We start from the raw sequence: 12603 nt of genomic DNA, 5'->3' as shown, positions 1-12603 counted from the left end.
CCCGCGCCCGCAGCTTCCGCGCCGCGGGGCTCCGAGGGGGTGTGTCCCGCCCGCGGCGGCCGGACACCGGCCTCCGCCGCCGGCCCACCTGCCGCCGCCCGCGGCCCCGGCCCCGGCCCCGGCCCCGGCCCCGGCCCCGGCCCCGGGGGGAGGCGCGGGGCGGCCGCCTCGCCGCGGCCTCGGGGCCGCATCGCCCACCCGCCCAGCGCGCCAGGCACCGCCGGCCGCTTCCGCACGGCCCGCGGGGACGGGAGCGCCATCCAGTTCCTCTCTCCTCTCCGCCCCAACTGCCGGGGGAAACCCTGCCTGTCCTCCCCACACGGACACCCTCCTCCCCAGGGTGCGCGGCCGGGACCCCCACACTAAAAAAGGAAGACGGGCGCCCGGGTCCCGGGCCCCTCCTCTCGCATTGGCCCCGGCGGCGGCCCGCGAGGCCGCGTCCTCCCTGCAGCCTCCGCTAGACGGGCGTGGAGTCTGCGAGGGCCGGGGGAGGGTGCAGGGCGGAGGGAGAGCATCCCCGCGCCGCCGCCGCCGCCGCCCGCCGCGCCCCCGCGCCCCCGCCGCCCGGCTGGGGGGGCGGCCTCGTCACAGCCGCCGCCTCAGCAGCGGCCGCAGATCTCGCGGTGTTTGCCGGCGGCCGCGCCGCCATATTGTGTGACAGTATTTTGATGTGCACTGGGCTGGCCGAAGCGCGGCGAGAGCGAGCGAGAGCTGGGGGGGTGGGGGGAGGGCGGCGAGCGCGCGGGGGGTGGGGGCAGCGGGAGGTAGGGAGGCCGAGCGAGCCCGAGCCGAGGCACCCGGGAGCGGCGACGCCACCCAGCCTCCGTTTCTGATCCGCGGCAGCCGCCGGCGGGGCGACCCAGCCCGACCCCCTCCCCTCCCCCTCAGCCACGAGCGGCGGCGGCGGCGGCGGCGGCCGGAGGGAGTTGGCGGCGGCGGCGGCCGATCGGAGGGGCTGAGCGGGGAGGGAGGGAGGGAGGGCTGAGGTGTCCCCCCTGCCGGGCGGAATCGGAGGCGGCGGCGGCGCTGGCGGCGGCCGTGGTGGTGGAGGCGGCGGCGGCGACGGTGGAGACGGCTGCCCTAGTGGGAGAGGCGGCGGCGGCGGCCGAGGAGGAGGAGGGGGAAGCGGCGGCGAAGGGTAAGCGGACAGCGCTCTGCCGGGGCCTCGGCGGGGTCCCCAGCCTCGGTTCTCCCCTCCGCTCCCTGCAAACCCCCCTTCGTCTGGTCGGGGCGCCGCGGATTCGCAAGGCCCCTGCGGGCGCCCGCTCCTTCCTCTCCCTCTCCCTCTCCCTCCCTCCGCCTCCTTCCTTCCCCCCGGGGTGAGGCAGAGAGGGAGCCCCCCCCTACACCCCCCAAGTCCCTAGACCGGGTGGGGGTGGGGAGCATCGGCCGGGCCCGGGCTCTCTCTCGGCTGTGTGTGTGGAGGGGGAGGGGGAGATTCATTGGAGTCGTCGCCGGGGAGAGCCCGGGTGGGGGAGGGTGCCAGGGTGGGGTGGGCCCCTGCCGCCCCGGGGCCCCCGGCCACCCCTCAGGCTAGTGTGAGCCGTGGGGGGGCGGAAACCTTTGGGGGAGCCCTCCGGATAAAGATGACCTGCAGGCGAGGTGTGGGGGAGAGAGACCGAGAGGGTGCTGTCGGGGGGTCTGCGGGGAGAAGGTCGTACCCTTTCCAGGGTTGCTTGTCTGCAGCCTTGAAGTGGGGAGCGGGCCCCGCTGTGGTCCTGCGGCCCCCTCGATTGCACGAGATAACCCTAGGTCTCTGCTCGATCCGCGTCCAGCCCCAACCTCGTGCTGGCGGCGGGGCGGGTGGGAGGGGAGTGCCGAGCAGGTGACAGGTGTATCTTTCGGTTGCTGATGCTGCGGTGCAGCTCGGGCCGAGTTGTAAGACCCAAGTGTCGGGCCGTGTGAGCGTGTCTTTATGTGTTTGGCCATGTTTCATTCCATATATAGTATATTTGAGATGCTAGGTTTCCATTCTTCAAGTCAGCTTAATTGTTGTGGAGAAATTCTTCAAATGTTTCTGATAAGAGGGGTTTCCAGGAGAGCCGGGTTGGGGGGGGGGGGGGGGAGCGGGCGGGGGTGTGCAGCTTCTCAGGGGTCTCAAATTCATAAAATTCAGGTCCCCGGTGCCAGGCTGTTCTCGTTGCCTTTATTCATTGGAAAGTTCTTGAGCACTAAGGTTATATTCGAGGCAGCAGTGAGGCAGTAGAATTTTGCATCCATTTTGTCTGTTTTGGGTAAGTTTGTCAAGGGTCGAATTTTAGGGTCAGGTTGATTCATATTTTACAAAAGGAATTAATTTGTGCTGTAGCTCACTCAAAAGAGTATGTTGCTCATTAGGCAGTTTCAGACTTGGCCGGGAATGTTGGTGGGCATGGAATAGAATTTTTGCTTTCAGTTTTTATACTACTACTACTACTCTTCAGACAGTAGCAGAGTATTGACATCTTTTTTTAAAAAAAAAAAATACCTTTAAACTTTTTTATAACAATGAAGTCGTGATTGATTTTAAATGTTGACAGCTTGAGACTTTAGATTTTGCATTCTTTAATAAAGGAAGACATGCTTTCATCTTACTGTATGTCTTGGCTGAGCACATAAATGAGAAACAATGGAATTGTCAGATAAATGAGCTACAAATTAAATTAGGGCCAAGTTAGTTTTAAAAGGATCCTATAGCTTTTAAAAAACGTGTATGGGACAAATATATTGAATGATGTTACTATCAGTGTGTTAACAGGAAATAGACCAAAAATTCCAGTGATTCAGAACTTCTGTTGGGGTTTTTCCCCCCTTAAAATCTACTCAGTTTTTAATAGAAGGCGCTTAAGATTTAAATCTTTAAAGGATCAACGGAAAGTTTAATGTGTTAATTAGATAAGTAAGTCATCCAATGAATATACTCCCATTATTTCAGTTTTCTCTTGGGTGCATGGAATACCTTTTCCTGAGTTTAAAAGTATTATTAAAGGACAGACACAACCCTCTTTAGTGAATTGTCACTTAGTAGAACCTGTGCTTTTGTAACTCATTAAGAAGCGGGAAACAGTCAGACTCTCATATATTACAGATTTCCTGAAATATAATTTTAAACTGGCTCAATCTCATTTGATTGAAATAGTACTTACATTTGGTCCTCTTTTTAGTGGAAAGAAGTGCTTGCCTTCAGCTAAGGATATTGTTTAAAACTTGCATACCAGTTATTACACCTAATGAGATGAGGGGGCTTTTAAACTCTGCAGAGTTAAGTAGGTACTACCCAGATCCCCAATTATGTCATTATTGAGTATTGCTTCTTGTGTTAGTAACACATTATACTTGGGTAAATGTCTTAACATGATTGGTCTTGTGTGTCTTGATAGAAGTAAAAGTTTATTCTACTTCTGTAGGTTTTCCTGTAAGGAAAATTCTTAAAATACTCTTTAGGATGAAATGTATGTACATGTCTATGAACATACTACATTTTGAAAAATAGGTGTAATGTAGACTGTGAGTTTCATGCAAAAAAAAATCTGTGGGAATGTCTGAATTTTCTAAAACAGCAGTTTTTTAGTTATATAAACTGATCAAGACTAAAAGTTTATCTTTTTAATGATCATCAACATATTTTAAAGGGAAATTTTTGCCTTGTTAAGATATTTTGGAAAAAAGTACTTGATAACTTTATAATATGTAAAGTTCATAAATAAAAGTATAATTCAGAATGGCTTCAATTCCATTATATCTCTACCTGTCTAGGCTCCCATGATCCAGAGGAGTACAGTAGTAGCGTTTTTTCCTTATTTCATTTATATTATCTTCATTTGATCCATCAAAAATTGTGACTATAACAGAAGGATACGAGGTAATAACAGGGGCAAATGTGATAATTGGGGCAAAATAGTAAGAAGGAGAAGATAGGGGTAAGGTACTGGTAGAGGATTAGATAAACAGTTTTATGCAGCTAGGAATTTGGAGATGTAGGTAGTGGTGGCTGCCAAACATAGGAAAGTGATCATACTGTACTGAACTGTACTAAGGAGATTTGCTCTAATCTTTTGATAGACTCTGACTATATCATTTATTTTAAATCCTCTGTATTAAGATGGTAGGGATTTGAAGACAATAAATTGTGTGAAATTTGAATATATGTATATTCATACTTATTTGCCTCTGGCTTATATTTCCAAAATACTTACTGTATTTTAACATTTCATCTTATGATTCTGGTCCTAAAAAATCAAGGACACTTGCTTTATCAGGAAGCTAATGAGCCTGAGTAAGTTTACTCTTAGGCTAGTATGTATTGAATGTACTTTTTACATTCTCTTTAGCCACTAAACTTGATTATCTTGATAGTCAGATTAAGAATGGCTGTCTTTCTTTGGAAAAATATTCTATCCCTTAAAATAATATTTTTAGTTGTAAGTACTTACTACTTCTAGCCAGCTACATTAAAGTTATGCTTTTCTCTTAGACTTTTCATTTGGATTTTTATTGACTCATATTTCAGAATCTGCTTAGAGTCTAGTTTTTTAATCCTCAGAAAAGGAGTGAGCTACTGTTAAAAGCACTGCTAACAAGTTAATGTTTCAGAAGGAGATCCAAGTCAGAATTGCCACAAAATGAAATCGTGGATATATACATATGTGTGTGTGTGTGTGTGGTACACATACATATATGTACACTAGAGGCCCGATGCACAAAATTCGTGCAAGGGGCTCAGCTCTCGCAGCCCCTCGCAGGCCTGGCTAGCCCTCACAGCCCCGGCTTCATCCAGAAGGTCGTCCTGATGGTCATTCTGCTGTTTGGTCTAATTAGCATATTAGCGCTTTATTGTATAGGATAATCCCTATGAAAATTGATTAAAGTCTTGGCACTTAAAAGTGCATTCATTTGAAATTATTTATGGAGACCCTCTTATCTCCTGACAATGCTTGATAAATGAGGCTTTGCTGAATGTGTATTTCTGACTTGCTATCATTCTTAATGTAAAACTTTAATAAGAAATTTTATTATATTCTTTATTTTATATTTCAGTTCAAAATTTGGTATTAAGGGAGTGGTAAATTTCTTTTGACCTTTATTATCTTAATGTTAACCTTTTTAATGTTTCCTGCATAATAAAAGAGAGAGAAACTAATACCTACTGAATGCTTATTGGGTACCCAGCTTTCATTTATTTCACAAATATTTATTGAACACTTACTATATGCCAAGGACCTTCGAGATGCTGGAAATGCAGCAATGGATATTAATCAACAAAATTTCTGTCCTCATATAGTTTACATTTTAGTAGTGGAAGTGTGTCTAGGAGAAAAAAGTACTGTGGAGAAAAATAAAACAGAAAAGGGGTTTGGGGAATGGATATAGCCTATTTGTTCTTTTAAAAATTGTGTAATGGCCCAGCCAGTATTTCTCAGTGGTTGAGCATGGACCAATGAACCAGGAGGTCAGAGTTGGATTTCTGGTCAGGGCATATGCCTGGATTGCAGGCTCAGTCCCTAGTGAGGACGTGTAGGAGGCAGCGGATCAATGATTCTTTCTTCCTCATTGATGTTTCTCTCCCTCCCTCCCTCTCCCTCCCTCCCTCCTTTCCTCTCTGAAATCATTTATTTATTTATTTGTTTGTTTATTTATTTATTTAAAAACTCAGTGGTCAGCAAACTGCGGCTCTTTGGCCCCTTGAGTGTGGCTCTTCCACAAAATACCACGGCCTGGGTGAGTCTATTTTGAAGAAGTGGCGTTAGAAGAAGTTTAAGTTTAAGAAATTTGGCTCTCAAAAGAAATTTCAATCGTTGTACTGTTGATATTTGGCTCTGTTGACTAATGAGTTTGCTGACCACTGCCCTATGTAATGGATATCCTTGCTTTCAAAAACAAAAACTATCCTATACATAAATTTTATCTTTGACTAAAAATGCACTTTATAACTTGGGAACACAATTATGTTTGTACTTAAGAGTTACAGTTTCAATTAATATCAATTTCCTATTGTTAGTACTTCAGAAATCTGCTTTTTGACTCAGTAGAAAATTTGGAGTTTACTATCCAGGTAGCCACCTATTAGTTTTGTGATTTGGGGCCAATAACAATGTCTTACATAGCTTCTCTGAGCTTGTTTTCTTTTCTGTAAAATGACTTATAATATCTGTAAGTTTGTTGTAAAGATAAATTATACATTTTATGTAAATTATATGATATAGAAGGGGCTCAGTAAATTGCAACTTTTTTGTTTACTGCCTATCTGGAGTTCTATAAAAATAGTCGAAGTTGGTGACTCTTCCAAATTCTCATAGTACTGTGTGGGACATTATTTAATGTGCATTTGATTTGAACAATGAAAGCAGTCTTGCCTGATAGTATATAAGGTTAATTAAAATGCAACTGTAACTTATAGTCACTAGTACTTTCTGGGGAGTCTATATATACAATTATACATGTTAGCTAGTCAGCATGTTATCAGGAGTAAACTTTCTGTCTTCCTTTTTCTGGTGAAGAAACATTGTGATACATCTTATATAGGTTGATGAGCTAGGTCTCAGCATTTTGACAAGTAGATGTAAATATTGTGTAAAAATCCAATTCATGGAAAAACTTGTAAAAGGTTTAATACAGTGCCTGGCATATTGTAAATATTCAATAAATGTTTGCTATTGTCATATTTATTACTCCTTTATTGTGTGAAGAGAGTTAATGCAAAGAATTTACAAAGTATTAAAAAAGACAAAGATAAAATAATGTGAATGAGTTTCTTGAGGAAAGAGTGGAATAGGCAATCAAACTGCAATTGTTTTTCATTTTTTATTAGGCAATCAAAATTGAATTTCTCCAGGACAGACGATGTTTGATTTTCCTTCCATCTTGACTTCACCATATCTTCAGCGCCTGGCCTATAGTCCAGAGCTGTGTGTTAAATGTCCAGTGGTTCTTATTGATAGTTTTTCTTTGGTACTAAGTACCTTCTGAGTCTGAAAAGTGTGTGGTCTAGACATGTCTTTGAATCTCAGATTTTAAGCACAGACTAAGATGTCATGCAAAGTCTTCTGAATGGCATTTTTTAAATCTAGCCAAAAATTTGAAAAATATCCTAGAAATTGAAAGGAAGAAATCAGTTATTTGAAGCTAGATTAGTATTGATTAATTTATTTTCTGTAAGTTGTTGAAATTAAAGTGAATTGCAGTTTTAAAAAGGAGAGTTGAAAAAATAATTCATGCATAATTATATGCTCTTAGTTGCTAAAAGACAATTTTATCTATCTCTACATATTAGGTGTACCGGTTAAAAATAGCGGATTTTGTAATCAAAGAAAACACGATAATTTCAAGAGAAACATCAAAAGTGCTTTATTCAAAGTAATGTCCATCGCTAGCTACACATTTCCCCATCTTTCAGGTAATTTGTGGATACCATCCCAATAGAACTTTTCTTGTTTTGAGGCATACTATTCAGAGACCCTGTTTTCCACTCCTTTGTACATTTTGAAGTGCTGCTCAGAAAGTGCATGTGCCATCGATCAGAACAAGTGGTCATCTGAAGGAGCAAGGTCTGGTGAATACAGCGGGTGGGTTAATACTTCCCAGACAAGATCTTTTAACGTGTCTTTAACTGGTTTTGAAGTGTGTGGATGGTGCATCATCATAAAGCAAAATTACTTTGCCTTGTCTTCTGGAACATTCTGGTCGTTTCATGATCAAAGCGTGGTTCAAATTGATTATTTGTTGTTGGTAGTGATCAGTATTAACGGTTTCACCTGGTTTTAGAAGCTCATAATACACCACACCTTCCTGATCCCACCAAATGCAGAGCATTGTCTTCTTTCCGAAGCGATTTGGCCTTGCAGTCGATGTTGATGGTTGACCTGGATCAATCCATGATTTTGTGCATTTGGGATTCTCAAAATAAATCCACTTTTCATCACCAGTCACAATTCGATGCAAAAAATTCTTTCGTGCTGTTGAAGCAACATTTTACTGATGACTTTTCGGTTTTCCATTTGTCTTTCGTTCAGTTGATGTGGCACCCATTTTCCTTCCTTTAAAATCTTTCCCATAGCTTGTAAATGATTGGAAATTGTTTGCTGAGCAATGTTTAATCTTTCTGCAAGTTGTTTTTGAGTTTGGCACGCATCTTCATCCAATAATGCTTGTAATTGTTGGTCTTCAAACTTTTTTGGTTGACCTGGATGTTCTTTGTCTTCACGTCGAAATCATCACTTTTAAAGCGTTTAAACAAGTGTTCACAAGTATCTTGAGATGGAGCATGTTCACCATAAGCTTCCCAAAGTATTCAGTAGCACTTTTCTTCAAAATAAAGTAATGAATTATAACTTCCCGCAAATGCTCTTTTTTTGGCACGAAATTCAACATTTTTAAGTGTAAAAATATCTATGATGTTAACACCTTCAGCAAATTTGACATATGAAGTTTTGAAGCTTGTTGTCAATACAACAAAATAGCATACATATCAAATCGCATACATATCAACATACGTGTAACTCCATCTATTGAAAATAATCCACATTATTAACCGGTACACCTAGTATATATATAATTCTTTTGATTTCAGAGAGAGAGAAACATCAATGATGAGAAAGAATCATTGGCTTGGCTACCTCCCACACACCGCCCACGGGGGATAGAGCCCAAAACCAGGAATCGAACCCTGGTTCATGGGTGGACACTCAACCACTGAGCCACACCAGCCGGGCTCAGAAATCTATATATATAAAATCTCTATATATAAAAGGCTAATAAGCTAAGTGTCCCTCCCACCCTCCGACCGGTCTCTATGACGTGCACTGACCACCAGGGGGCAGACACTCAACACGAGCTGCCAAGCTGCAGTGACTTGGCAGCAGCGGTTCTCAGGTGACGCACCCCGAAACCAGAGAGGAGGGAGCCCAATTCCTCACGGGGCTGTGTGATTCCACCTTCAGCCTGGGTTATGTTATTGCTGGGGCACTGTCGGCCCCAAATCTGGTTTACTGCACATTTGCGTTTGTTTTCCACACCCTGAATGACAGCAACTTTGCAGAGTGCCCTCTCACACTCCAGGACCCCTAGTGGGATGTCGGAGGAGAGCCAGTTTCAGCCAGATTCCCACAGGCCAGGCCGAGGGATCCCACCTGCTGCAGTGACCCCACTCACTCCGTAGACCCTGGGGAGGGACCGAGGGAGGTTGGCTCCAGGGCATGTCCGGCCCTTCTCACCCAGTCCTGCCCCGCCGGCCACCTTCTAATTAATTTCCTTTCTATGTTCACGAATCTGTGCACCAGGTCACTAGTTATATTATATTGCTATGATGTGTTTTCACAGAAAAGGGAAAACATCCCACCTCACCCTATTTTAACAGTAACCCATTTTTTAGATATTTAAATCTTAGCACCAGTCAGCTTTTCCTGTTCTGTGGCAAGTTATCCTCTGCCTAATGAATAATAATTTTAGCTTTTCTAAAACGTAATACTTCCCTTAAGCTCTAAGACCTTTAGTCGTTTATACAAAACTAGAGGCCTGGTGCACGGGATTTGTGCACTGGTGGGGGGGGGCGTGGCCTGTGAGGATTGGCCAACTGTGGGAGCGCCACTCATCCTGGTCAGTCAAGCACCCGCCCTCTGAGCAGCTGCTCCCGCTGTGCTCATCCCAGTCAACTAAGCGGCGCTCTAACTGTGGGAGTGCACTGACCACTAGGGGGCAGCTCCTGCATTGAGCATCTGCTCCCTGGTCGTCAGTGCACGTCATAGCGACTGGTCAACCAGTCATTCTGGTCGTTCCACCATTTGGTCGCTGGGCTTTTATTATATAGGATACTTCCTGGCTTTAAAGATATATCCACAAATATGTATAGGACAAATTGTTTTCTATTCAAATTTGATGTGACACAATACTATTTTACAAGTGAGATAGAAAAACATACAATTGATTATTTTGATGCTCTTATGAGTTATTTGCTTGTTTTGAACTGTAACAGCCGTCCACTGGAAAAGTATACTACTGCTGAGTATTAGTTTGAGTGGCTTCAGAAAGAAAGTCTGATTTATGCACAAACAGGTACAACATAGATAACGGATGGCATTGTAAGAATTTGTAGTATTTTGTTAAAGAAAATGGCATTCTTGTTTCACTTAAGAAGAAAAACAAAAACAGTCCTAGTACAAGTCACAGAAGCCAAATAATAAATTAGGAAAGGTCCTGTAGAGAGAGGCAGGAGAAGCAATAGTAATAAGATTTATAGAACTTAACAGAGATTATGGTGGAAATATATAAATGCTGATTGTTATTCATAAAATAATTCAAAAGAACTAATACATTAAAGAATATGTGTGATCCCTGTAACCAGTCCCCCACACTCAACCTTGCTAAAACAAAACAGTAGGTCAAACGCAATGCCACATTTCTGGGTATATTACAGGAATTAATGCTACCATTAAAAACTTGAAAGTTGCTGGGGGGTAATTTCGTCCATTTAACTTGCCTGCTTGGCGCAGAAGACAGATAGGTTCTGGGAGAATGAATTATTGCAACAACAACAAAGTGTGTGAAAGTAATATTCAATTAGTGAGTTCTACTTATTCCCAGCTTTATTAACTATACTTTCATCTGAATTATTAATAAATAATACTATTATTTTAAGTTTTACCTTAAAGTTTTACTCTAACATTTATGTTAAGGAAAATGTCTTTTGACCTTTAATATCTTAATGTTAACCTTTTTAGTATTAGCAGAATTAAGCACATCACAAGTTTGTTTCCTGTCAATTTGCCATTCAGGCAGACCAAGGATATTGCTTGTTTCATCAGTATAGAGCCAATAGTAATTGAGTATCAATGAGAGAAAATACTTGCCAATATAAACAAAAATTTGAAATCAGCATCTTGACCTTGCAAAACATGGTTCTCACACGCAAGTTTTGTTTAGTCAGAGAAATTAACAAGAACAATAATTCTGATATGAACTGGAGAGATAGGAGTAGAAGGGAGCCTACCTGATTTTAATTTTCTTAGCAACTAAGGAAAATACTGCTTTTGAGTTGGTCTCTGTCAGCTTGTCGACCTCCACCCCTTTAAATATCTTAATTTTACCATGTTGGGAGTCAGTGAGGTGTAATAATTAAGATCTGGGCTTTAAAGTATGATGAACCAAAGTTCAAGTGAATTCTATTAATAACTATACTAGTAGCTATGAGGTCATAGGTTAATCATTCAAATCTTTGAACCTAGGACTTTCCTTTAGAAAAAATACATTTTTATAGTAACACCTACTCTGCCTGGTAGTTTTAACTACATTATCTGTATTTCTTATGTTAGCTAGTACAGTACCTATCTGGAACCTAGTAGGTAGACATCAATAAGTAATAGTCAAAATGTAAAATATATTCTGTGGTAACCTGTGCTACAGCTTTTCTTCACTGTAATTTATATTAGCTTCATTTTTGAGCATCTTCTATTTAGTAAAGCTTAATTTTTAGAAGTCCAGTCTTTCAAATAGGACAAGGTGAATTCTAGTTCTGGTTACATTAGACATGTAACTTAAATAATGGGAAGTAATTTCATTGGAATTTTGCTTTGTTAGACAGTTTTTCCTCAGGATACGTGTTCAATTCATTTTTCCTCAACAAATAGAATGAAAAAGAAATAATTTCTATACTGTCTAATTTGCTGGAACTCTTTAGACCAAGGGTGAAATAAAATATCACTGTTATTTTTTTAATCACAAAGTAAACATGCAAATTATTATTAATTCTTTGTATTTTTCTTACGCATTCCTGTAGGGGGAAAAAAAAACACATTTTCAATTTGGAAGTAATCTACAACCATAATTTAATTCTTTTGTATTTTAAGCACTAGAAAATTGGCACAGATCAGATTTTGAAAACACTTCAAATATGAGTTAAATGTACTATAAAACTTGTGCCACTTTATCTGTATAAAATAACCTTGTACTTTTTCTGTTTTAAGTTGCTAATTAATATTTTTCTGTTATTTCAACAATACTCTTTTCTATGTCCTTGTTTACATTCAAAGGGGATATAGTGCTAAATTCCCCGATATTTGTTACTTAATTGCATTGAGCGTAACTTGCTGTTTACCTTTTGACTAACATGTACCTGAACTGTACTTGACTAAGTACTGTTTGCCACTTTATGATGATTTTCTAAAGAAATGGAAAAATAAACATGGGAACGGGGTTTCAAAAAATTCCTGTTTCCACATAGATGATTCTGCTTTTTTATATATTTTATTGATTTTTTACAGAGAGGAAGAGAGAGGGATAGAGAGTTAGAAACATCGATGAGAGAGAAACATCGATCAGCTGCCTCTTGCACACCCCCTACTGGGGATGTGCCCGCAACCAAGGTACATGTCCTTGACCGGAATCGAACCTGGGACCCTTGAGTCCGCAGGCCGACGCTCTATCCACTGAGCCAAACCGGTTTCGGCATGATTCTGCTTTTTTACATATAAAAATGTATTGACATGTATTGGTTGACCTTGCTTTTTCTTTCGGGTTTTTTTGAGATTTTTCTAGCTGAGGTGATTGGTTGGCCTGAATGAGACATCCTCATTCTCTTCATGAGATTTTCCCTTCATGAACAATGGCATGAATTTATAGGATGACTGTTTAGAG

At 42.3% G+C, this 12603-nt stretch overlaps 1 protein-coding gene across 5 annotated transcripts in view; it reads left to right on the top strand.

Annotated features, from left to right (window-relative positions):
• The first annotated feature begins 746 nt into the window (after positions 1-746).
• Positions 747-12603, top strand: part of TAB2 (TGF-beta activated kinase 1 (MAP3K7) binding protein 2) — a 66943-nt gene continuing 55086 nt past the window's right edge. For all 5 annotated transcript variants that reach the window (XM_079781089.1, XM_079781088.1, XM_079781090.1 and 2 more), the window contains exon 1: positions 747-1138. The gene's annotated coding sequence lies outside the window, so the exon portion shown is untranslated. The remainder of the gene's footprint in view (positions 1139-12603) is intronic.

This window comes from Cnephaeus nilssonii (genome assembly GCF_951640355.1).
Source record: "Cnephaeus nilssonii genome assembly, chromosome: 9".
Classification (NCBI taxonomy): Eukaryota; Metazoa; Chordata; class Mammalia; order Chiroptera; family Vespertilionidae; genus Cnephaeus; species Cnephaeus nilssonii.
Note: the sequence above shows the minus strand (reverse complement) of the source record. Positions and strands in the feature narration are given on the sequence as shown.